Here is a 25,606-nt window from a genome sequence, read left to right on the forward strand (position 1 = left end):
GAAGACACAAAGAAATGGAAAAATGTTCCATGCTCATGGATTGGAAGAACATCATTAGTTTTTGATATAATGTTCAATGACTCATTAGTTGCACATAACACCCAGTGCTCAGCACATCACGTACCCCCCTTAAATGTTAACTTTAGTAATATTCTTGATTATGGGAGAGACAATACACATATGCAGAGTGATATACAAAATATTTATGTTTGGCATACATGTAAACCAATTAGAACAGGTACTAGCCCTAGCACTGGAGCAGGATCTGGAGGCATTTAGCTTTTTATTGCTATATAAGTGGGGAGGTCCCATGGGTCCTGGAAAAAGGCAAAATTAGCTGGGGTGGTGAGAAGGTACTCAAAAAACAAAGTACTAGAGCTATTTGCCAGTTAATACGTAAGTATTATTCTTTCCCCTTCCTTCCTTCCTTCCTTCCTTCCTTCCTTCCTTCCTTCCTTCCTTCCTTCCTTTTCTTTCTTTTCTTTCTTTCAGAAAAACTCCACACCCAGCACGGAGTTCAACACAGGCTTGTGCTCACAACCCTGAGATCAAGACCTGAGCTGCAATCAATAGTCAGACACTTAACTGACTGAGCCACCCAGGTGCCCCATGAGCATTTTATCATAAGCAAATAGTATAGCCACACTTGTATGTACAGGTTTGATAAAGCCCTGAGTATATGCAAAAAAAAAAAAAAAATGATGGGCATGAGAGAAACTAGTGTCTACAAAACTAGCCAGGCTCAAGATTCCATATTGGAACATTGTTCTTCTGATGGAGAGGTTGCCTTCAAATCTCATTCCACTAGTGTAGTTGGTAAGAAAAATAATAACCAATATTGGTTGGTCACTTCTTAAGTGTGAGGCTTTGTGCTAAGTAATTTGCATGCAAAAACTAAGTTAATCTTCACAAAAACGTATTGAGGGGGGCACCATTAAAATATGTAATTTGCACATAAAATGAGGGTGAGAGAATGTTAGAATTCATTGAGGAAAACAAAATACCAAGTATTTCAGATGGAACATATTTAATGTGTAGGTTGGATAAAATAATGATGAAAGGCAAATAAAATAATGATGGAATAGAGCAAAAAGGGGATGAGGACAATATCCAAAAATTAATAATGGTTGGTAGCAACTATCATTCTTAGAGCTAGGAAAAGAAAAGAGATGATATTATCATATTATAGTAGATTAGAGGAGGTACCCGGCAGGGCTCAAGTTTGTACTTCTTTGGGGAAGCTCTGCTCACCAGGGCTCAAGCTTGGACTTCTTTGGGGAAGTTCTGCTCAGCTGTTGTTAGATCTCTGTGGAAGTGTCATAACCTGGCAGGTGCTCAGAACACCAAGGGTACTCTTGGATACTTGGACAGCCTAGGGAGCCTGTAACTGAAAGGATAAGTAAGGGAGGCAAAGCTGTTATTTCCACCATAAAAAAGGAACAGGTTCAGGTTTATATCCAAACCTGAGTAGGTGTGGTGAGGTTAATGCTCAAAGTGAAAGAAGAAAGTGTAGGCTAGAGCCAACAATTTGCTGCTGTTGGAGCAATGCTGATAGAAACTGAGTAAAAGGTGATTCAAAGCCCTTCCCTCCACATGCTTTTAAGTTTCTTTTTATTGCTCCCCAAGGAAGAACCAGAGTCTGGAATATGTAATTTGCATAGTCTCCACACCAGCATCTCAGACAAATGTATGGAATTAAGAACTTGGAGTTGAGAGCTGTGTAGGTTGTATGGTATTGGGTACAATGTAGTGTGCATAGTTTAGGATGCAGAGTTTGCAGCTGTGTAGGTTATTTGCCTTCACAGAGATTAAGTAAAAAGCTACATCTCTGGGAACCAAGTTTCTCACTGTTGGGAGTGTGAGTTGACAGATAAGCATGGGAAAGTGATCAGAATATTCCATGTGGCATGGATTAGAGTTGGAGATATCACTATGAACTCATTTTATCTTAATATAGATACATATGAAATTATGGTCACATACAGAAGTATATGTACATATGTGTGAGTGTATATAATGTGTGTGTGTATACAAACACATGTGTGGGGATTAGTATACACACATATATTTCCTTCCTTTGTGAGCTAGAGAGCCTAGAATCAATGGCATTTAGTAGCAATGAACACACTTGAAACCCAGAGCTTGTGTTCTAATGACATTTACCAGTAAAAGAAACCAGGACTTCTTGGGAAACTGGCTGATTCGAGGACTGGGGCAAGAAATACATAAGATGAGCCTATAGCATCTTATTGTGTCATAAAGAAGAAATTGCAAACTGCATTAAAGATCAGCAGTCTTCAAACCTGTCGTGGTCATCAAAAACAAGGAAGGTCCGAGAAACTGTCACAGTCAAGAGGAACATAGGGAGATGGGATGACTTGAGGGACTGTAGTGTACTGATTAGATAAGACTTTGAAGCAGAGAGAGGGCATTAGGTAATAGCTAAGGAAATCTAACCAAAGTATAGACTTTAGTTAATAATAATGTTTCAATATTGGTTAATTGTAACAAATGATCCAACCATACTAATGTTCACAATAGGAGAAACTGGGTTTGGGGTATATGGGAGATCAAGGAATGTACTATAAAGGGGGATATCAGCAACACTGAGAAGCTCAGTGGTTGAGCAGGGTTGGTTGTAGGAAATACTGTTGACAATCAGGTTCTCTAGTGTCATTAAAATTGTAGCTTCCCGGGGCGCCTGGGTGGCTCAGTCGTTAAGCGTCTGCCTTCAGCTCAGGTCATGATCTCAGGGTCCTGGGATTGAGCCCCGCATCGGGCTCCCTGCTTGGCGGGAAGCCCGCTTCTCCCTCTCCCACTTCCCCCTGCTTATGTCCCCTCTCTCGCTGTGTCTTTCTCTGTCAAATAAATAAATAAAACCTTTAAAAAAAAATTGTAGCTTCCCAGAAGAGGAGCCAGGAATAGCACCTAAACATTAGAGACAAATTAGGTGATATTAACATCATGGGCAGTAGACCAAATTGCCCCAAGGAGATATCAACCTGCAGGGATCAACCTCGGTGTTCTTGGGTACTAGGTATATTAGAAGTGGATAAGCAAGTGGCTGATGCCACCTACTGCAAAGGAAAAATACCATTATTCAGTGTCTAGATGTGAGCCATTTCTCAGACCTAGGGCCCATCAGTTGAAGGACCAGCCATGTTTTCCTGAAGAACCCCACAACAACCCAGAGATATACAGTAGTGATTTCCTCAATTATTAACCCCCCAATACTACTGCCATTTCTCAGAGTAACTGCACTCTGAAAAAAAGGAAATTTCCAAAACTTTTGAAAGCTGTTGGATACAGCATTCAAGCTTATACCAATATTGGGAGTTCAAAAATGCCATCGATGAGCCCGTATTAGATCGGGGCTTATGGAGGCCAGTTGATAGCTCAAGTATTGCTCACTGTAACTAAGGAGTCCAGGGCTAACCTGTGTAGTTATTTGAAAATTTCCTGAGTATCTGATAAGAATATATTTAGCATCTGGACGAACCATCATACTGTTTCCATGTGAGGAAAAGCCAAATACCCCTAAAAGTATACTACCTAGGACACGATAATAAATCAGAAACTATACTGCATGTGAGATGCATAAATGGCAGAGTTTAGTGCCACCCTCAAAGATCAATGAATACAGTGGTGACCTTCATTATATATCCAAGGATATCTATATATCTATATATCTAATATATGTTACTAAGCTGGCCCCTTCAAAGGCAGTAGATTGCAGTGAATCACAGTGGAATACTACAAACTTTCCCAAATGAGTGGAATGAGAAGAGTGGTCCTATTTGAGCAAAGAATGGTTGTTTCTGACTTGGGAGAGTATTACACCCATCACATCTATAGGAGGCAAAAGAGGGCATACATCAGAAGGGCCCTTTGGTTTTGTAGAAAAATAGTCTCAAAAGCCTCTGTATGTATTAGGTGCAGCAACCCCAGAGGACACCATTACATAAACCACAGCGCCTATGGAGGGGTAGTGACGTGCTGGGTGTCAGTAGTGGTGGGTACACAGGGAAAAATACACCTGTCAACCTCCCCCCCACCAAAAACCCTGCAACAACAAAAAAAGAAAATATACCTGTCGCCATCCTCAAATACTGCGGCACAGTGGTCAGAAAACAGATAACATGAGGTCTAACACATGATTTCAACATAAGATCCAACGCATGAAATCAAGTCAAAGGGTCAGCAGTACACTGTTGGTATCCCAGAGTTCTGAACTCATCTTATACCAGATGGCAGTGAGTATCACACACAATCACCGTGCCATGGATATTCTCGAAACCCAATCTTATGTAATCCTGTGAAAGAAATAATTCACTGGCTTGCAGAGAGCAATGCTGTCTCTAGGCCACCCTCCAGGAAATAAAGCCTAGCCTGGGGACCTCGGAACGACCTCACAGACATGAGTAATGGAGCAACTTGGGGCCTCTGGTTGATCTCATGTGTAGGATTGAAATTTGAAAAGTGTCTGAAAGGGAAACACAAAGACCAGGGGGACCCTACATCGATCCTAGTCTGAGCCTGAGACTCTCTGCCCAGACATAAGTACTAGTCTCTACTAGCCCTAGGCACAAGAGGGGAGCTTTGACAACTTTTAAAAAATTTTATTTATTTATTTGACAGAGAGAAAGAGAGCACACAGGCAGGGGGAGCGGCAGGCCGAGGGAGAGGGAGAAGCAGGTTTACCGCTGAGCAGAGAGCCTGATGTGGGGCTCAATCCCAGGACCCCTGAGATCATGACCTGAGCCGAAGGCAGATGCTTAACCAACTGAGCCACCAAGCTTTGACAATTTTGAGGAAGGCCCTTGAATGTCTAGGGCCTCTTGAAGAGCAGAGCCTGAATCTAAGAGAGTTATTGGTCTTTATTCTGAGCTCTAAGAGGACATGAATTGGTCCTCATGGCTTTTCCAGTACCAAACACTTAATACATTTCTGAAGGATGAGTAAATTGGAACTTGATTGCCAAAAACATGAAAGATTAGTTGATCCATGGCAAAATTTTAACTGGAGGTTCTAGTTCCTTAAATAGGAAGTATATATCATAATGTCTTTCTCGTAAGATTTTTAAAAAAGATTTTATTTATTTATTTGAGACAGAGAGAGAGAAGCACAAGCTGGGGTGGGGGCAGAGGGAGAGGGAGAAGCAGGCTCCCCGCTGAGCAGGGAGCCCAACACAGGGCTCTATCTGAGGACCTTGAGATCATGACCTGAGCCGAAGGCAGATGCTTAACGGACTGAGTCACACAAGCGCCCCTCTCATAAGATTTTTAAAAACATCACTGTGCTAAGTTATATAAAGTGTTTGGGAGAGTTTTTGGCACAGAGATATACTTAGTACATATTTGTTGAACAAATGAATGAATAATGAATGAACCCACGTATGAAAAAAAAAGTTTTTTAGTTTTTGTTTGTAGAGCTTTAATTCATCATTTAATTCATGATTTCTGATTCTATCGTGACTTAAAAACTCAATTAGAAATGGTGGGTCTGGCCCTGATTTACCCTGGCTGGTAATCAGGAGAATATATAGATTTTGTCTCCTGTCCTTTTTTCTTTTTTTTCCTTTTTCAAAGAATGGAACTTCTGGGTTCCAGGAACCAGTATTTACGTTAGTGTCAACACACAGTAGGTGCTTACTAAATTGTGGTAGAATTCAACTGACTTTATGGAAATAAAACTAATTAACTGTTTGGTAATGCTCTTGCCTTAGAGCTTGCCAGTGTCTGTATAGGAGTTCCTAGGTTTTTCGTATCTGCCTAAGTGTATAGAGGCCTTGAAGTTTCTGAGAAAAATCTGGGTTTAGGTTCAGTTTTAGAGACTTCCCACTAAAAGGCCTAAAAAGTGAATTTAGAGGGGTTAATTTCCTTATGGTTAGTTCCAATTTTTCATTTATTTAAATTTAAAAATAGCACTTTCAAAGGCTCAAAAGATTACAGAAAGCATAACTTAAATATTTTGAAGCATGTAGAAAAATGCTAGCTTTTCTTTTATTCTTGAGTTATATGCAGTGTATAACAAGCAGAAATATATTGGATATTTAATTCATCTGTAGGACTCTCTAATTAATAAAAAATATGCTGAGATTTATTCATGTTGTAGCTTTCCTTGGAAAATCTTCGAGGGCTAAGATTATTTTTTTATACATATACAAAACCCTCAGACTCTGGCATATTTTATCTTAAAATAACAACTACCGTTCAAGAAAAACTTGTAATTCCTTGGTAGCTAAAAGCTAGAAATATCTCTGCAGAGGTTTAGCTTATTCTGGAGGATAATAAAACAAAGTCTAAATAATCTTATTTGACTGTAGGGTTAAAATACTCAAAATGTGTACTCTTAATTTTTTTTTTTTTTGCATTTAAAATGTCATTAGTATGTAGAGACACATAACTGGTTATCTTAAAATGTTGGCCATGTTTATCACCTTACAAATGACTGCATTAGGATGGCAGTCAGTATGATCTTCTGACATAAAATTGGGAGTCTGATAATTTCCCCTGCAGTCTTAGTTATCCAAGAAGTTATTGTCATCTTCTACAATATGTAGAAACCGGTCCTCACCAGAGGATGTCATGATTCTTTAAAGTATCACAAAGATTCAACCTGAATATTAACATCATGCTAACTGGCATTGTAGAGCTGATACTAGAGTCCACATTTTTCCTTCTCCAAGAAAAAAACAGAAAAATAGATGAGTTACAACATGAAGAATGCATAGCTGGACGGCAGCCTATACATTCTTTGATTGCTGATGACTCATAGGTACAGCATTTCTCCATCTACTAATTTAAAAGCACCATTTGAATAATAAAGCTTTTAAGAAATCCCCTGATGCTTTCCTTACATAGAAATCCTGAAACAGTGGCAGTGGCCCCTATGCTTTTGATTGTGGTAATGACCATTACTCTCAGGTTTCATTAATCTGGAATGGAGAGCCCTTTTTGGCAAAGGGGATTTGTTTCTATGGAGTCTCACCATCAAACCTGTGAAAAATGTCAATGTGCCATGCACTGAATCATCTGGAAAGGTGGAATATGTTCAAAGAGTCAGGGAGGGTGTATGGTAGCTCTTTCTGTTTGCTTTTCTTGCTGCAATTGAATTCTGATACTGAAAGCCTCCACATTCAAAATGTTTTCAACTGCCAATTGTTCCACACTGTATGCATCGCATTATTTCTTAAAATGGAAACTGGTTATAATATCACTAATTGAACTTTTAGTTCGCTTGTGCTCGTTTGAGCTATTTTGATGTTGTGAGCATGCAATATACATTGTTAATGAAGAATGCAAAGCAATGATCCCACAGATCTTGCTTGAGTTCCATTGCTATTAAATGCAGTAGGTGTGTGTGTGGAGGGGGGTCCAACAGTAAAGAAGACCCACTGATGCCATTCTTCTGGAGTAATTCTATCAACTCAACCCAATGCATAATATTCACATCTAGACATACCTAACATTAAAGGTATGTAGGTATACACAAAAAGTAATAAAGTCTACATGAACAGTAGAAAAATTAGTATCTATTTAAAACAGATTAGTAGATGACAAGGCAGTTCTGAGCAGGTAGTGGTATACTACATGACTTGCAGATTTCATGATCAGACTCTTTTTAGGAAATGTTCACCATTATTTTGGGCCATTCATCACTGAAAGAAGCTGAAGAAAAATACAGCTGTAGTGATCTAGTTTAGGTTTAACATATACTGAGGTTTAATTAGGAAGAATTTTAAAATTAAAATTGCTTTTATGCCTCTGATATTGGTGTGTGTGATAAGAATTAGGCATTCTCCTACCTTTCATAACTCTTCAGTTATATCTGCACACATTTACACTCCTTTGATGACAGCTCTGCTCCATCCCCAAGCTTCAGTCCCTTCCTTAGCGGAAGATATTTAAGAAGGTTTAGAGCAATGGCTTGGCATCTAAGCACTTTTGCAATTATTCATTCTCTAATATTTGCTCCAGGCCCAGTACCTGAGCTCTTGTCTGGAGTCCCTTTCTGTAATGGGGTCTGTGTGGCAGTATTTGCCTCAATTTCATTCATCTTGAACTTAATGCTGATCTCCTACTGTATTTTCTGGACATGTTATGTTTCACACCTTTTGGTCCCTGTATTAGTGCTGCCATAACAAAGCACCACAGATGGGGTGGCTTAAACAACAGAAATTTATTTTCTCAGAGTTCTGGAGGGTGGAAGTTTAATATCAGAGTGTGGACACGGTTGGTTTCATCTGAGGCCTCTCTCCTTGGCTTGCAGGTGGCTCTTTTCCTTGTGTTTCCACATGATCTTTCCTCTGTACACGTCTGTGTCTGAATCTTCTCTCTGTTGGATTATAGCACACCCTGATGAGCCCACATCATCATAAGTTAATTGCCTCTTTTAAGACCTTATCTAAAGTCACATTTCACACTGCAGGTTAGGACTTCAACATATGAACTTGGCAGAGGAGCAGATGCAGCCTATTAAAGTTTCTTCTCTTGTTACAACAGCAACAACAATTATTAATATTTTTTCTGGCTAACATTTGTTGAGTGCTTATTATATGCCAGCCACTATTCTAGCTTCTTCGCATGTACTGCACCATAAAGACTAGAGCTCTCACCCCACACGTCAGATCGCTGACCTGTGACGTGAGTCTTGCTACCTACTGCCAGATTCTCTGACATTAGCTGGTTGATACCTGACTTTGCAGAGACAGGGCTGCCTGGTAGTTATGAGTGTGGACTCTAGAGAAGGCAGCATGGATTTTTGTTCTAGTTCTGCCCTATGGCTCTTTGACCTTGGGCAAGTTACTAACCTCACTGTACTTCAGCTTTCTTATCTGCACAAATGGGGAAATAATACTAAGTACAGGGTTGTGGGTGATGATTACATGAGTTTACTACAGGTAAGGCACTTAAAGTTTTGCTGCGTGTGTGACTAACTCAGTGAAACACTGAGATAATGCATTCTGCAATAATGCAATTTTAAATCGAATGTAATTCTCAGCCAGCCCCCATCCTCCACAGCAGCCTTACGCCAGTTATTTCTTTAGCTTCATATAGTGTAACTTCACATTGTACAGGTCATTTTTTTGGAACTCACATATGGTATCATGATGGAGTTTTATTGTACTTGCTGTCTTTTGACTCCTGTTACTATTCATTTTTCCTGCCACTGGGATTCCTGCTTCTGTTTCTATACTTGCCTTTGGTAACATCTGTTGTTACCTTTGATGTTGATATCACCTGCCTGAATTGACACCTGACTCACTATTTGAATACTATGCCAGCCTTACTGTGCTTCTGACTGCGGCCTGTATTGAATACGTCTTGTTTCTCAGCTGGCTTGGTCATCCAGTGCCTACATCCGCTACCTAGAATAAAACGTGAGTCCTTAAGATTCATCATCTGTTGCAAATCAGTTTGCTATCTGTGTACAAACCCAAATAACCAGTAGATGGCCATGTTTATCGGAGTGATAATGGCTGTAGTGTCTCCGAATGTGTCATTCAATCATTAGCTGTCAAAAAAATTCTGTTGCCTTATTCAAGAAGTTGTGGGCATGGTAGTAGTACACTTGGAAGCTGCTATGGTACAAGAGTTAAGACTCCCACCTCTGGAGTCATATTGATGGGTCTGAATATCAGCTCCACCATTTACTAGCTGGATGATTTTGGCCTCTGTTTCCTCATCTGTAAAACTGGGATATTTGGACCTGTGGGGACGATTCAGTAAAATAATTTACTAAATAATTACTTGTCCCAAGTGCTCTACAAGCATTATCTTATTTGATGCTCACAACAATTATTTGTGTTAGGTATATCATGTCTCATATGTCATGATTCAACCAGAGTAGACCCTGCCATTCTTTCTATACTTTCTTGCCATTTGCTTTTAAAATATCTTCTATTATTTGGATGCTCAGATATTTATGAGCTTCCTGCACAGGGAGAGTATATTATGTTTTGTGTCATGCTAAAACCAGCTCTTACTCCAGGTAATTACAAGATACATATTTTTTGAATAAGTAAATTAGTAACTTTCCTTTGAAAGTTATTTTATAATGACTCTGTCATGGCAATTAGAAATAATTATATTTTTTCACTTTTTCTAACAGAACAGTCAAATTGGGAAAGTTATAGAAATCCCATAAGTAAGAAGCATGATAGCAAAAGACACTAACTGCAAGAGATCATTGTTTCCAATAGGTCATATTTGGACTATCTTTCTTTTCTGGAAAAAAAGTTGCATATCTTTAAAAAAAGATCATTAATGGGATGGCACATTTTACGTTCAATTTTGAATTATTTTCAAAAATGACTTTGTGGAAATCCCCTTTAAGAAAAGCAACCATAGTAGAAATGCCACACATTAGAAAAAGGCATATAGCATCAGAGCTATGATTAGAACCTTGGTCCTACATCCTTAAAAAAGTATAATATTGATAGATGTTGAGAAAAATGGCCCTTAAAGCTTCATATATGTTGTACAGATTAGTTCTAGTATAGCAAAGAGGTCAGACTTGCCTCATTTAAGTTCACTGCCCCTGATGTAATTAAGTTCATCTACAATTCGTATATTTGAAGTACAGTCACTCTTAGGTCAGTTCTTCTCTAGAACGGTTTCATTGAAACACTGTCATTTATGCCACATGCAGCCATTCAGTTTGCTCTTGGTTGCATTCATTGAATGAATGAATAAACTGTGCTATGTAAGCATAATTTCATTTAGAATTCATTAGAATGAAACCTAAGCTGAAACACAAGGGAACCTGCCATGACACATGGGACCTGGAAGGCCTATTTATCTTTCCCCTTGAGAAGATGGTTGTAGGGGTGGTTGTAGGGATGACCACAGTTCCTGTTACTCCTCCTTTTCTTTTCTCAGTATCACCCCATGTGGACATTTCAGTGTATCAGACTTTCTTGAAAATATGGGTTCAATATTATATCAATGAAAATAGCTTAGAATTGAATATTGAATACTCTCTCTTCTAAAACATTCTCTTTAGCCACAAGGAAGTTCTCCTCTGGTTACTTTGTTGTGTTGTCTCTCTCTTTCTCACTTTTCCCTCTGCACCGCTGCCCACTAGACCAATCCCCCTGTCTCATTGTGTTCCTCCTTCCCCAGCTTCTTTTTATCTTCCTCCTTCTCCTCATTCTCTCTTTTCCTCCCTTCTCTCCATTCTTCTCTGCTCTCTTCCATCCTGAAATTCTCAATGATTTATTATGAAGTACCGTTTAGCTATGTTTTTTATCTACTTCATTATTGTATAACCTAGATTCAGCTTCCTCCCTAATAAGGCTATATCCCTCTAGCAAATTTGGAAACAGGGAGTTTTGCCTCACATCTGCTGCTGAATCAGTTTTATACTGCAGCTGCTAATCTTACTGCCTAGCTCTCTTCCTCCAAGTGATGTTTCAGGTAGATACTGTCCCATACAAAAATGCTCCCCTTTTTACAAGCAACTAGGGTATCCATGTTGCAATAATATTTTTTTTCTTGGTAGACTTAAAAAAAAATCTTGCTCTACTTTCTCATTGCATGTGTCACTACTTGACTTTGATATTATCTAATCCAGTGTTTGTTCCTCTGTATACTGAATCAGGATATTTCTAGTTCTTATTCTATTTCCATATCATTGTAGCAGGTGGTATTTAATATGCATTTATGTTTCATGTTAGAGGAAAACACAGATGATTTATTATATGCTTCTGGTCTCTTCATTTTTCCTCCTGAACTTTAGCTTTGGAAAGTAGCATCAGTATTTAGAAATTATGGAACAAAAACTTAAGCACAAAAAGGAAATGGGTCCTTGGCTAATAACTAGTAAATGTTATATTTTTTTACTTCCATTGTAGAATTATAATAGCTTCTTTAACATCTGAAATGGCATGACTCTGAGAACTGAAACAACTTTAAGTTTATAACCTATAGACATATTAAACTTATATCCAGAAATCAACTCATCATTTCCCACTACAAGTTGTTTTTCCTTCTTGGTTTCTATATGACTGCCATACATGTCCACTTGGCCAATCATTACACATGGGATCGCCCTTGACATTGCTCTCTCCTTCACTTCTTAAATTTAAATCTTCTCTAATGTCTGTCTATTCTAACTGTTGAATATCTCTTGAATCTTTTATTGTCAGTCTATCCATACTGATAGCACCTTGCACCAACCTGCTAACTACTGTCTCCATTTCTAAGCTTGATTCTGATCACTATTTTCTTCATATTGCAAAGAGTGGTATTTCTAACATGACTGAGTGGATTCTTCCTTTGTTCAACTCAGTGGATCTTAGTTGCTTTTATGATACAATCTAAAGTTACCTGGCAAATACAATAGGTCAGCTGTCTGTGCATTCAATTTTCCTTTTTCCATTACAAAGTATCCCTGGTTTCTATTGGCTTACTATGGTGTCAGGGATATTGATTCTGTCTAGGTTCTAAGGATTCAGCAGGGGATGTGGGTGAGGCCAGTCAGTCCATTCCAGTACCTAGCTTTCATGTGACCTAAATTGACCAACTGTGAATCTGAGGATTTTTCTGGAAATAGGACTCACTGTCCTTTTTTGTTTTCTTTTCTGGATGTGAAGAGGAAGCGGATAGGTCTAGGAGGCGCTGATAGTCACTTTGAGATGATCAGTGCAAGTGTTGGGGTGCAAGAATGAAATCTTGGTGAGGGATTGGACCTGGGAAAAAATAATAAACAGGGTCCTAATCTAATTGTTTGCACAGTCATCTCAGGACCTAGAGGGATTTTCCTGTTACTTGGTACTGAAAGCATATGCTAAAAACATCTTAACTTAAACGTCTCCCGCCTCAACTTAATCTCTATGATGGAATTGTACAGAATTTCTTTCGGGTCATTCTTTCTCTTACCTCTGGGTCTTTGCACATATGGTTTCTCCATGTTGAGCAGTTTACTCTCTTTTCTGTTCACCTCTCAAAAACTTGGCTAATTTCCAAATATCTTTTACATCTGAGTTTTGATTTCAGAAAGCCTTCTTCCAATTTCAGAGTTGGTACCACTGTTGTGTTTTCCTCTTTTACAGTATTCATGATATTGGTTCCTGTAATTGTCTACTTGTCTGAACCTTCAGTAAACTATAAGCTTTGCCATGATAGCGACCATGTCCACATTGTTAATTACTACATCTTTGGCACCCAGTTCGTGCATGGAACATGATAACAATTGGTTCTTTCATTCACTCAGTAAACGTTTATAAAGCACCTTGTATGAACCTGGGACACCTCTAAGGGATATAAAATAGAGTATATTACAGAGAGAGTCCTCTTGTGGAGTTCATATTCTAGAGGGTAGGTAGGGACAGTACACCGCTAAAACAATACCTATATAATAGGTAGATGGTGGTAACTGCTATGAAGATGAATAAATCAGGGGAGGCAGAGTAAATGAATGAATAAACGTGAAGAAGTTGGGCTTTTGTTTTATGTTGACAACATAATAAAATTTGAGAAACTTAATTTTTCTGGTCATTTAAACTGTTCCTAGCAATTATTTTTTTACAAAGAATGATTTACGTTTCAAAATAAGTGATCAGCAGTTGAAAGACCATTGTTTAATCATCACCTATAAACACCTTAAACCTCCCCCCACTCTACATTTTTTAGTGCAATAATTTTACCAAATAATGTTTCTAAGAATCTGTTAACCACCTTCTTAGACTTTTATTCATTGTGTTTGAATAGTTCAGGTTATTATTAAAGTATAGGTTCTGATAACTTAAAATAATAAAACCTAGAGAAAATTTATGAATATTTAAATTCCTCAATCATATCTTTGAGCAAGTTGTCAGTTTAAAATTGTCTTTAAAATGATTTCTCAAAGTCAGTTTTTCGTTTTCTTTCCAGAATCATGAATTATAAATTATAGTATAGAAGTACCTATGAGATAAGATTTAATAACAAGGAGTTCATAACATCTTTGAAGTGGTTTTAAATTACCTTAATTTCAGTTTTGAGTCCTGATACTTTTTTTTGAAACTAGATACAAATACTATAATAAAGGAAAGAGATTTTTGTTGTTGTTTTTATGAGTACTAATGACCAAAAAAAATTATAGTTATTTGGAAATACAAGTTTCTAACCTGGCAGTAATATTTTGCTTCTCCTGTATGTATTTCTTGTAAAATTTATGTATATATTTATGGATTTTTAGTTTTCTTTAGAAGGTCCACTTTTCCTTATAATATTAACAAAAAAAATCTAACCTATAATATTTTTTGTCATTTTACATAAAAAGTGGTAGAAAAATTGTACTTATTTAATCCGTAAATATTTGGACTACTTATTATGTGCTAAGCACTGTATGTTCATTATTCTCACTTATTTGAATCACAGTATATGTAGACCTTTATTAAAAAATATCAACTAGAGTTCCATCAAATTATATCATTGAAATGAAAATCCCCGGAGTTTTTGGAAATCTTTCTGTACAACTAAGGTGAATTCTGTAGCTCAGAGACCTTAAAGGGTAGGGAAGAAAAAGATATTTCTTCTAAAGGGCAAATATGAATAAACTGGGGACCCCCCAAAAATATCTAGACTTAACAAGACATGTTTGCTTGAGTATTTAATTGGTTGGTAACATGTGAGAAGCATGATGCTAAGCTGACATTTTGCGTTCTTCTACTCTTTCAGCTTTGAACAGTGAAGCTGTCAGGGATCTCCACTGTTTTTGCATTATAATCTTAGGTTAGAATAAAATCTATGTCTCTAAAATGTCCTGCTTGCCCAGCACCCCTTGTCTGGGCCACTGGAACACATAGGGCTCAGTTCCACAAAACGGATATGGGCATTACGTGTTTGGTAGCCAAGATGACACCTACTGATCCCCACCTCTTTGGATTCACATCTTTGTGTAGTCCTCTGCCACACTATACCAGGTTTGTCTGTGTGATCAATAGAAGTTAGCTGAAGTGATGGTATGTCACTTCCAAGATTAGGTGTCAAAGACTGAAGCTTCTGTTTTGAGATTTCTCTTTTCCTTGTACCACTTATTTTAGAGAAAGTCATGATGTTGTGTGAACAGCCTTATGGAGAGGACTATATGGTAAAAAATAAATTGAAGCCTCCATCAGAAGTCACATGAGTTAACTTAGAAGTGGATTCTCAGCCCCTAGAACTGCAGCCCTGGCTGACGTTGCTGCAATCACAGGAGGCACTGAGCCCGAACCACCTACCTAAGCCCCACCCGAATTTCTGACCCTCATAAACTATTGAGATAATACATGTTTTTAACTTGTTACTAACTTGGGGAGTATTTTGTTAAATAGTAATAGATAACTAAAATACCTTTAAATTATTCAATTCTGTCTTTTGGTTTTATAAACTAGGTCAGGAGTTCAGCACAATGAATTTTCAATAACTGAAATCTATTCTTAGTGTGAAGTCAGGAAAACTTAGAGAGACTTGCCACTTTTCCATGATGCAGAAAATACTTTTCATTTTATTTTTTCAGCTGTCCTTTCTCTTAAATCAACAGACATATCCTCAAAGAAGGGAGGGAAGAAGAGAGGAAATGAAGAGGCATTGAGGGGGAGCATAGTGGGTGCTAGCTATTTTTCAGGCTTGTGCTAGATAACCCATTCACTCTTGTCCACAGTGTCAATAAGCCTTGTCAACCCCCTTTTTACTTAGAGAAGTTAGATGATATTTTGCAGCTAAAACGTTTCAGAACTGCAAAAGAAAGAAACTGGATCATTTTCTTATACCATACACAAAAATAAACTCAAAATGGATTAAAAATCTAAATGTGAGACCTAAAACCATAAAAATCCTAGAAGAGAACACAGGCAGTAAGCTCTCTGACATCAGCCATAGCAACCTTTTTCTAGATATGTCTCCTGAGGCAAGGGAAACAACAAAAATAAACTATTGGGATGACATCAAACTAATAAGTTTCTGCACAGTGAAAGTCTGCACAGTGAAAGAAACAATCCACAAAACTAAGATGTAACCTATTGAATGGGAGAAGATATTTGCAAATGACATATCCAATAAAGGGTTAGTATCCAAAATATATAAAGAACTTATAAAGCTCAACATCCAAAAAACAAACAATCCAATTAAAAAATGGACAGAAGATGTGAACAGACATTTCTTGAAAGAAGACATACAGATGGTCAACAGACACATGAAAAGATATTTATCATCACTTACCATCAGGGAAATGAAAATCAAAACTATAATGAATCATTGTAATTCACCTGTCTGAATGGCTAAACTCAACAACACAAGAAATGACAGGTGTTGGGAAGGATGTGGAGAAAAGGGAATACTTGGGCAATGTTGGTAGAATGCAAACTGGTTCAGCAACTGTAGAAAACAGTATGGAGGTTCCTCAAAAAATTAAAAATAGAACTACCCTATGATCCAGCCATCACACTACTGGGTTTTTAACCAAAGAATACAAAAACACTAATTCAAAGGGATACATGCATCCCTATCTTTATAGCAGCATTATTTACAATAGCCAAATTATGGAAGCAACCCGCGTATCCATTGATTGATGAATGGATAAAGAAGAAGTGGTGTATGTTTACAATGGAATATTATTCAGTCATAAAAGAGTGAAATCTTGCCATTTGCAGTAACATGGATAGAGTTAGAGAGTATTATGCTAAGTGAAATAAGTCAGTCAGTTAAAGACAAATACCTTATGATTTCACTCATATGTGGAATTTAAGAAACAAAACAAATGAGCAAAGGGAAAAAGAGAGAGAGAAACATACCAAGAAACAGACTCTTAATTTTAGAGAACAAACAGATGATTACCAGAGGAGAGTGGGTTAAATATGTGATGGGGATTAAGGAGTGCACTTGTTGTGATGAGCACCAGGTGATGTATGGAAGTGTTGAATCACTTTATTGTACATCTGAAACTAATATAACACTGTATGTTAACTAATTGGAAGTAAAATAAAAACTGAAAAAAAATATTTCACAACCAGAATTCAGATATGGGTATGCGTGACTCCAATGACTAATTTTACATTATACAAAACTACCAAATACAAACATAAAAAACTTAAGTCCATAATGTGGGGATGCTATTTTTTTCCAGTTCAGTTGGAACCTCTGTTAAACTGCTTGGGGAGTCTATTCTAAAGGGAAAAAGATTGTCTATATTGACAGATTTGTTGTAAGGATAAATGAGAAAGCAAGTGCAAACAAAGCTTTCACAACTGCAAAGAAACATGCAATATAAGACCTGGTATGATTTTTATAGGTCTTGGGGTGGATGGTCAATATATATTTGTTCAGGGACAAAACTGCTGAACAGAGCGGATTTTGTCCTTTTGTATACAAAATGAGTTTTAATACACATTAGTTTCCTAGTCTGTACGTTTCTACAAAAGCATGGATTTCTATACATATTTCAGATATACATTTATTTCTTGCATATAGAATCTTTTTAAAAAGATTTTATTTATTTATTTGAGAGAGAGAGTGAGCAAGAGAGACAGCACATGAGCAGGGGCAGAGGGAGAGGGAGAGGGAGAAGCAGACTCCTCTGCTGAGCAGGGAGCCAGATGTGGGGCTGGATCCCAGGACCCTGGGATCATGACCCGAGCCGAAGGCAGACACTTAATGACTGAGCCGCCCAGGCACCTCTAGAATCTATTTTTGGAAGATTTCTACATATATAAAATTTATGAGAGGAAAATAATCTTTAAGATACAGCGTGAGAGTATTAGCTGAACTGCACATTATCTGAAATGCAAGTATATAGGTGAAACAATTTTAAATTACTGAAAATGTATGTATTAATGTCAATTTTGATTGACAATTTGATTTAGATGTGTGTGTGTATCATTTTTGACTGCTTGAAGTTAGTTGAGGCATTACCAATGTGCATTTATGTGAATGGTTTGCTTCAATTAATACCAAGATAGATTTGCCATTGTTCCTGTCAACTGAATGTGTTGTTGGTGGCATGTTTATACTTTAGTCCTGTTGCTTTACTAATGTCAATTCTAAAAGCAGTCATACTTACTGTCAAAGTTTAGTAACTTATGTTTCTAGCTAATTAAGTAAGTGAACAATTGTTCTACATACAACCTCTTGGCTTCTCATAAGGAAATGAAGATTCAAGTGAAAACCCTAGGAACATAGGTTTGGCTGGCCCTCAGTGCTCACTTCTGTAATTTTTGATGAGTCACGATTAGATTTCAGTATCTTTATATGTCATAGAAATAGTTGAAAATTATTTTGGCAATTATTTTGAGTTCCATGGCATAAAAGACCAGGAATCTACACATAATGAGTTGGGACTAGAGCCTGAGCAGCTGGCTTCTTAAGGTTTCTAACATGGGATTCAGGGCAATGTTCATACTTGTGGTCATTCCCAGAATGGGAAAGCATGATAAAAAGGAAACTATATAGAGGTAGGATTGTAGGATATTTGTTAGACCTGTAGTACATAAATGAGGAACCAATAAATAATTGTTAAATTTATAAATGAATTAATGAAGCTAAGAGAGGCAATTGTGTGCCAGTCATTTAAGTTATGATGAGGGTTTTGAATTTTATCCTGACAGAATTGGGGAACCACTGAAGGATCTTAAAGAGGAGATGGATGGACAAGTTTTGGATCATAGAAAATTATCTGATGGCAAGAGGATTAAACTGGAGGCAATTTAAGACTAACTAGATGGCTGATCCAGGCAAGAGATGTAGGTTTGTTAATAAGAATAGCTAGAATGGGATGCAATTCTGAATATATTAATTAGAAAGGCATTTGGCTGCAAGTAATAGAAAACCCAGCTTGCAGTGATAAATGTCTAGTTTATTTTTTTCACAAACAGATGCCTGGAAGTAGATGGTGGCTAATATTGGTTCAGGAATTCAGTGATGTGAGGACCAGTGTTTTTGTGATTCTTTGGGAAATCTCATACTTGTTCCCTCTGAATACAAAAAAACAAAAAATGATGCAGGATAATGGCTGAAAGGAAGAAGGTTGTACTAGGTACATGTGTTCTGTTTTATCATGAAGAGAAAAGCTTTTCCAGAAACTTCTTCAGCAGACTTTCTTTTAAGTCTTTTAATCCAGAGGCAGATCCCATAGCTATCCTGGCTTTAAGAGAGATTGGGAAATCAGGGGAAAACATCATTATGATTGATTATCATGATCCATCACTGGGGTGCTATATAGTAGCTTCCCTAAAAAATCATGATTCTGTTAGCAAAGTGAAGGGGAGAATGGATACTGGCAAGAGAATTAACAGTATCTTCCACAGTTAGCTATTTTGACTCAAGTGGCACAGTGAAATAGGATGCTGTGTCTCTCTGTGCTCGGTTGTAAATGTGCTGCTTCATCGGCTGGTTCATGTCCATGATTATTTATGATAGCCCCAATTAGTGAATATGTAACCTAAAGGAATGGGCAAATTCAATTAAAAAATAAAGCTTCTCAAGCAATTTAATTTTCCTTATCTTCTGTTTTTGTTTATAGCATCCACGAACACAATCTGCACCCACCAAAGCATCTCTCTCTTTAGCCAGGCTGCTGTAGAGCTTTTTTGTTCCATGTGATAAAATGTATGATTTTCATTTCAATTAGAAGGAATTGAAATATAGATGTTAGAACTAGAATGCCAAAGGATATCATACCACTAACTTGCATCTACATTTTTTTTATTATCCAGATATTTTATGATTTTACACTTTTTTCATCAAAGCAGTGGATTTTTATTTTAGCAGTAGTTCACCATAGGAGTAAAATCATATGATTATGCAGAATTTGCACAATGTGCTTCAGTCCTTTGGCAGTAACTGCCGAAAGGACATTAACTCCAGGGAGCCTTCATCAGGCTTGAGGAGCTTTGGTATCTGGCATGTTAATCAGGGATTTCTGTAAAGCAGTAAAAACAAAGTATCTCCTATGTATTCTTAATTTATTTAAGAAAACTGAATACCATGGACCTTTAAATGTTACCAGTTTAGCAACTGAGTAAGAGTAATCAAGCTTTTTGTCTATTGAAGTGAAGGTACTTTTGTGTTTCCCTAAGATGTATAGAAAAGACCTTGCTTCCTGCTACTGTGCAATAAATACTACTTAATTTATCTTTAAGGGAAAATTGAATGTCTTAGGCAGTTTTGTTGTGCAGTAATTTTTTGGATGGAAGCTACAAAATATGCACCTAAAATACATAATCAGAAAAAAGAAAAGCTAACTATCTTAGCCAGTAGAGTTAAATTTATGCTACATTTTCTACCATTTTCTACTATTATGTTTTCTATTTTCATATTTTCTATTTATATATTATATATTTTTACTGTTATGTACTATAAATGAATACTAAGATGCAAATAGCTATGTCCTATTCCATAATGTTTTTACATGTTAAATTATAGGCTAAATGAAAATATCCCACTTGTCTGGAAAATGAACAAAACAATCGACAATGTAATTCTTAGATTCACTGAATTTTAGATTACAGAGATGTTTTGAGAGATCAACTTCTTAAACCTATTTATTTTGAGATAAGAAAATACAAAACCCAGGTCATTGAATTGCCTGTTCAAGATCTCACAGCTCTCTAGGGACAGTCAGTAGTATGATCACAGGCTACTAGTATTCAGTGTTTTCTAATGATTCCAAATTAATTTTCCTAAATATCTAGAGTTATTGCTCAAACCAGGAAGTCTTTCAACTGTAACCTAACATCAGATTGATGAAATTGGTCTATTATGCACCAAAGAGCCCCTTAGATAGTTACTCTTTGAATCTCAATTTGCAGGATGGAGTCTGTGGAAGGATGAGAGATAGTTGACTGAAAATCGTTAGAGTTTGGCGTTATTCATTCATTAACATAATAGATACTAGAAAGTATTTGTCAAGTGCCATGTACTATTTGAAGAACTGGGACTATAATAGTATACAAGGCAGATAAAATTCTTGTTCCATAAACCTGCTTCCTCACCTGTAAAATAGACTTAACACTATGTACAACACATATTACGTACTGAATAAATGCTATTTTCCTTTACTCTTGTCATTCTCATGATTAGATCTGCATTGAGGAATATAAATTCAGCATCTGAAATGGGCCTGAATAAATCTCCTATCTAAGGAATCTCTATCCAGATTATAATTCTGTTAGAGGTACAGAGTAAATAATTACTAAAAGTTAGTAAGATAGCAAGATATTGATATTTTTCCTCTGGATAGGGACATAATTGAGTCTTTACTAGGCTGTCTACCATTTTATGAGTAAGACCAATAAATCCCATGGACACTAGCCCTTTGTCTATGTCTTTTGCCATTTGTCTGATGATTAGAAGTAATGATGTGTGGGACAAAATGTTGATGCATTAGGCATTTAGCAAGTCCACAGATGGTTCTGGTAAAAGCATGATGAGTAAGGAAAGCAAATTCGAAAGCAGAATGAGTGTTTATTTCCCTGAGGATGTTTTACTGCCTTTTTCATGATGGAAGAGATCCAATGTAGTAATCCCGTCTGCCATTGTCTAGCTGGCTGATTTCACTGAAGCTTGATAACTTGCTGAGGGACTGGAGTTAGTTACCACTTCTGAAAAACTGGATGACAGTGGTGGTAGACAGATCAGCCTTCATGAAGACAGTCCCATAGCATTATGCCCATACATATTCTATACCGTGCCACCATGGCCATCCATCTTGTTTACAAGCCCACTGAGCAAGCACTAGGTTGCTGAGAAGGTGGCTCACCTACATCCAGAGTAAATGAGCATATGCATCTCTTTACTAATGGTCTACTTCACTGTGAGAGTCTTTTGTTGAGTTTTCCTCCCTAATGTTCTTAGTCACAAGTCTAACCTTATTTCTTACAAGCCACTGATCACTAGCCAAGTATTCAGTAGCCACAGCCCAATAATTGCTACAGCTCCTTGTTTTAGGCTATCTTATCTTTGCAGGCAAAGTGGACAATGAAATATATGGCTAATATTTTGCTTGCTGAAAGGATTTCCTTTAGTCTCTGACCTTCAGAGTCTTTTAGAATGTGGTTAAAATAGCCCACTTTTGAATCTGCATCTCTATTACTATTAGACTATTAGAATATTAGACTATTCCATCTATTTGTATAAGTCATATAGCTTTGATTACATTTACTTTAAGACAAATTTTAAGAACTAATATGTACTTCCTCTCAGCATTTTTTAAAAAAATATTATTGCCAATCCTTGCATAGTTCTTTTTCTATGTGATTTTTATGTTAATTTAGGAGGACCGCATAGTTTTATTGTATAACTCTTCAGTTACTTAAGACTTATTTTAAGACTTTTAATAAAGTTGAGTTTTTTGAAGGCCCTCCATAATATCAGGACCTCACTCAAACTATTTAGCTTTGCCTTAATGATCAGACTTTTTCCCTTAGAGTTACCCAAACAGCTATTTAAATGAATAACAGCAATAAAGTATTGTGGACTTACTATGTGCTAGTTGCCAAGTAGTTAGCAGACTTGGTGAAAAAATGCTCCCTTTCTTCTAGAAATCTGATATAGTAGAGGAAATTTGTTAATTCACAAATAGCAATGGCACAAGCTAGTCTCTAATAAATGCTCCATAGTAAAGAAGTGAATGAAGTGTGACTCCAGCCTGCCCATTCTGTTTCTACCACTTTCCTAATGTTTACCCATTTTCAAAGCCCAGATCAAAATCATCTTCTACATGAGGTCTTCTCTCATGACCATAATTCATAGTGATCTCATTTATTCCGGTATTCCATATTAACTACATTACTAACATTTATTGAATTTCCACTTTGTGTTAGATATTGCAGTATGTACTTTGGAAATTTTATTCCCCAAATTTTACATAGGATGGTGTATTGCTATCATTCTCATTTTATTGATGAGGAAATAGAGGCTCAAATAATTCCCTTCCTCCAAAATCATGTAATTAATAACTGATGGAATTAGAATTTGATCTAGATTTGTTTGGTTTCAATGTTCAAACTTTTTCCAACATATTTCCTCTTCACTCAGATTAACACTAATCTATATGCCATATTTTCTTAGCTTCTCTTTGAGCCGTGTATATTATTTCCTCAATGCCCATTTGACACTAAAATTCTGTCAACATGTTGGCTGCATTTATTCAGCATCATAAACAATTCTACATATTTAACAAATTTTGTGGTTTATCTCTCCCTTAAAAGATCTCCCATTTTACCTTGAGGATTTCTCAGTTACATATCTTCATATTTTATCACTAGGCAATCCTATAGAGTAGTGAGTTTATAAAGTGATTCATAAATGTTGTCGTTTAAAATGTAGTGAGAATCACATTTTGACTAGCTATACGTGACACTTAATTTTATCTAAAATATTCATCTTCTTTATTGTTTATTTATTCAGTGTCTATTAACTGACAATTTTACTGTCTCTCTGCTATACTGGGTATACTGTGGTAAATAAGTGGGGGGTTGATGAGAGCACACCGGCAAGAAACCCACTCTAGGGGTGCCCGGGTGGCTCAGTCATTAAGTGTCTGCCTTTGGCTCAGGTCATGATCCCAGGGTCCTGGGATCGAGCCCCACATTGGGCTCCCTGCTCAGCGGGAAGCCTGCTTCTGCCTCTCCCTCTCCCTCTGCCTGTGTTCCTGCTCTCGCTATCTCTCTCTGTGAAATAAATAAATAAAATCTTTAAAAAAACAACAAAAAAAGAAACCCACTCTAATTTTTAGTATTCCTGGAGAATGTGACACCTAAACTAAGATGTAATGGATGAGCATTAACTAGACAAAACAGGGGAAGAGCATTTTAAACAAATGGAAGAAGTACATGTAGAAGCTTGAGATTAGGAAGAGCATGGAGAATTACTGAAGCAGAGAATATATGTGTAGGTATGGGTGGGACTTGAGAGTGAGTGACAGGTAATGGAGAGAGAAGAGGGCTGAGCTGTATGCAGGGGAATGGTTGTACAGCATTTGGAAAGTTTGGACTGTCTTGAAGTCAGTGAACAATAGCCAGGAGACATCAAAGTGGAGTGCAATACTCAGAACTGGGTTGTAGAATTACTTTACTCTAGCTGCACTTTGGAGAATGCGTTGGGTTGAGGGAAGTGATAAGATTAGAAGCAGATTTCTCAATTCAGTGGACAAACAGAAAGATACTGTGTGGAACTGGCAGGACTTGGTGACTGAGTGACTGCAGAGATTCAGGAGTGCAGCCAACTAAAAACAGTGGACCAGCCGTGTGCAATCCAAAGCTACAGTACTTTGAAGAAAATATTAAGGAATAATAAGTGCAAAGATGATTATAATTATAGGAGTTATTTCCTGGTAAGTTGTATAGTACAAATGAAATATTTTATAAACAGAATTTAAAAATAATTTCTAAGCACATCAAATGTTAAAATGGCCTTCAGATAAGATCAACATTAAAGGCTGTTGGAAGACTGTTGAACCTACAGTTTGCTCTATTCTTGGCTTTATTTACAAACAGTATTTACTTAGCTAAAGATTTTCAGGAAAACAGCAATATTCCATGGTACGCAGTGGGTTTGGCTAGTTCTAACCTAATTAGCTACTTATGTTAATACTTACGTGACAATGTAGAAGGGATTGTAATATTTTAAAATGCATGTATTTTATTTCAATTATATGTTCTTGCTGCCTTAATATATTAGTACTACTCAGAAATCCCTTTATCTTACTTACTATACCTGAGCTGGCCCTCAAACTTAGATATTCTGACTCTAAATCCTATCCTTTTCCTGTATTATCATCATCATGCTAAAAAAAAATGATGAGTTGTAGTGGCTCATTTCCAATTCCACTAACATCCATTGAATGCTAATTAAGTGCTGAATGCTAATTATGTGCAGCACTGATCAAGGTTCTGAGGCTAACAGCAGGATCTCTTCTCAGACATGAATAACTTCAATACATCATAGGATATGCTACTTCATTTGCATTTTTGTTGAGTGTGTATATTCTTCAGTAAAGAATTTTCTCTTATTATTATGTTCACGAAAGCAAAAGAAATGTCATCCACTGTGAAAAGTGTGAAGAATCAGATTCCAATCCAGATTGTTTTCATTAGATACCGGTGGTGGGATAGGAGATGATAGTCTCTACTAGTAACTAGCCTGCGAACACAGTTTTTTGTTTGTTTGCTTTTGCTTTGGTACTAAAGAAGAGTCCAGTGAGTCCAAAACCCATTAAAACCCATGTACAGCCGTCTGCCATTTGTCTGATTTTACATAGCTTTATTCGGCTAGACAAACAGCATAGTATACTTAGTTGCCATGTATCACATGAACAAGTGGAATATTCCAAGTACTGCATTTAAAGTTAACCTCTCTTTAAGTGAAAAGGACATAACTTTTTGAATGGTGTGAGAGCTCAACTTTGAGAAGCTTTCTATAAATAAGGAAAAACAAATACATATTTCTAACTGGCTTCTGTATAGTTTGGGGAGCATCTTATTTTTCAACTAGGAATGGGACTTACTTTTTTTGTCCTCCAAAAGTAGTCTTAAAAGTAATAATGATTTTAGAACTATTTTTTTAAAACTAGAGATTAACATTAAAATTTCTAAATTTCTTGCATTAAAATAATTTCCCCCATTATTCAAGCTTGGGTCTTGGGA

Source organism: Neomonachus schauinslandi, chromosome 5 (assembly GCF_002201575.2).
Source record: "Neomonachus schauinslandi chromosome 5, ASM220157v2, whole genome shotgun sequence".
NCBI classification, from domain to species: Eukaryota; Metazoa; Chordata; class Mammalia; order Carnivora; family Phocidae; genus Neomonachus; species Neomonachus schauinslandi.